The following is a 2,889-nucleotide window of genomic DNA, read 5'->3' as shown; positions in this document are numbered from 1 at the left end:
TGGTTGTCCCTTTTTGGTTCCCGTTTCCTTGGTTAATATGAATTAAGAGAAAAATTGTAGACTTTTTTGCCATAAAATTTCCTTGATTTTGCTTGTGGTGTGCTATATTCAATGTTCTGTTTTTTACAAATAATTTTTTCTAGAATTGTTTTAAAGTTTATTAAAATTTCTTGTTGCCTCTAGATTTAAAATTTTGAGCATAAATTGACTGTCCATACATCTTGCTAAGAGAAGTGTATAAAAAAAAGTAAAAACAATTTTCCTGTACGCACCTGTAGAACTTTCAACTGATGGCTATAATAATTGTAATTGTTTCAGTATAATCTACAGTTCAGAACTATTTTATTGTTGAAATACTGGTATCAGAATTTTAGTTTTCTTCAGAAGCTCCCTAATAAATCTGTTTAAAAAAGACAAACTAGAGCTGTCACAGGAGTACAAATTATACCCCCACAATACGGCCTTGTCACAGAAGTAAGCCAGTGTCAAAGTCGAACTGTTCCGGGTCACTGTGACCTTGACCTTTGACCTACTAGTACTGACCTCAACATCAATAGGGGGCATCTGCTGGTCATAAACAACCATCCTATTAACTTTCATGATCCTAGGCCCAAGTGTTCTCAAGTTACCATCCGGAAACAGTTTGACTGTTCCGGGTCACTGTGACCTTCACATTTGACCTACTGACCTCAAAATCAATAGGGGTCATTTGCTGGTCATGATCAACCTCCCTATCAAGGTTGGTGATCCTGTGCCCAAGCGTTCTCAAGTTATCGTCCGGAAACTGATTAACTGTTCTGGGTCACAGTGACCTTGACCTTTGACCTACTGATCTCAAAATCAATAGGGGACATCTGCTGGTCATGATCAACCTCCCTGTCAACTTTTATGATCCTAGGCCCAAGCGTTCTCAAGTTATCATCCGGAAAACATTTAACTGTTACGTGTCATTGTGACCTTTACCTTTGACCTCAAAGTCGAACTTGATCTGTATTTTAGTTACACCTGTGTACTAAAAATCTTTTAAATCTATCAAGCCTTTCACGAGTTATCGTCCGGAAACCATGAAAACCAATGGACTGACCAACAGACCGACAAGCTCATTCCTATATACCCCTCTAAACTCTGTTTTTGGAGTATAAAAATGACTACAGAAGGAAAGTACAAGCACACTACCCAGGATTATTTCTTGCACTTTGTTGGGGTATAACTGAAGTGCTTAAATGACATTTCATCAAATGCCAAACACTTCAGTACCCTTAGATTCGTTGCTGAAAAGTACACTTTTAAGCCTTCGTGACAGTTTACGAGTGTTAGCCGATGTTTTAAGAGTCTGCTGATGGAAAGAAAAACTTGATACACATGTAATTTCTTTATGCTTGCAAGTTTCATGAGATACTTTTTAGGGGGATATTGAAGTTTTATATTTCTGTATTAAATGTTCAGCAGTGGTGTAGCTTGTGCACAATGCATGGAGATATTCCACATTCTTGATTTCAGTGTTACATCATTCCTTTACCAGCTAACCAAATAGGGTATCGAGGTATAAATCAATATCGCTTGAAAAAAAAAATGGTAGAGGGTTTCCCAAGCAACATTGCTGTCAAATTATTTTGAAATCAGGCTAACCATTCAAACTTTTCCATATAACATGGCGGTCATGTTTTTAAACAGAACAGAATGATTTGTGAAGGAATTTAGCTGAGGGTCGTCCAAGGAACATTGCTTTGAAACTATTTTGAAATCTGTCCAGTAGTTTCAGAGGTGAAGATTTTCAAATTTTTCCATAAAGCCATAAAGGGAATACTTTTCCTGTCCCTAGTGGCCATGCTTTAACAAAACAGAATGATTTAAAGGAATTTGTACAAGGACCCTGCTGTAAAATTATTTTGAAATCGAGCCAGCAGTTTCAGAGCAGAAGATTTTCAAAGATTTCCATTTAGGAAGTAAATGTTAACCTGTAAAAATCAGCCAGTTCTGGGAATGACACATTTTAACTGCTTAAGAAGAAATTGGAACAAAAAGTCAATTTAGGAAGCTAGCTGACTGGCTGCTTAAAATAGTTTTGCACATTTGGATCAAATTTTATTTTACATTGTAGAATTTGACTAAAGCCTGATTTTATAAAAATATGTGCTTAGAAAATGTGGCAAATAGAAAAGGTTGTGTTTAATTTTTTGCTAAACTTACTTAAAATTTTGACTGCATACAAGTTTTCATATTGGGCGTCAATGGGAAAATCAAAGATGATAACATTTTCACTGATAGATATTTTTCTACAATGTAGCTTTTAACGAAACTTCTCAACAGATGTAAATAAACAGATGGTCTATAATATGGTGAAAGGAAATATTTGCCACTGATTAATGACATCCACTCATTACATGCTGATTTTAAGACATTATTTGGAATTATTTCATGTGTCAAATGTTGTAATATCATATTTTATCTTTATATAGTAACATTGCGGTTTTCATTATAAATTAACTCACAGGTTGCAGTTACTTCATAAAACAGTTTTCATTTCTGTATACCGAGTCGAGGCTTTATTGTATGTTATCCGGATAAATGTTATACCATTATTTCATGTTCATTGCCCTGTAGAACTACCTTAAGGCAAGTGGCTGTTAATGCAGGTTTAACTGTATACTGAAAATTATGGTGCTAGGTAGACTTTTTGTGTAAGTATAAGGCCAAAGATTGTGAGACAACTTAAACATATATTTATACTTACATATTGGTATATAAAAGCAGCAGACCTTGTTATCAATGTGGTAATACACAAACATACTTGCATGTAAAGACAGCAAGACAAACATATTCCAATCAATACACTATCCTTCCTGTTCATCTTTTAGGGTAGATTTATCATGAAAAACAAAAGCAAAC

This window comes from Mercenaria mercenaria, chromosome 10 (assembly GCF_021730395.1).
Source record: "Mercenaria mercenaria strain notata chromosome 10, MADL_Memer_1, whole genome shotgun sequence".
Lineage (NCBI taxonomy): Eukaryota > Metazoa > Mollusca > Bivalvia > Venerida > Veneridae > Mercenaria > Mercenaria mercenaria.
The sequence above is the reverse complement of the archived record's forward strand: the minus strand, read 5'-3'. Positions refer to the sequence as shown.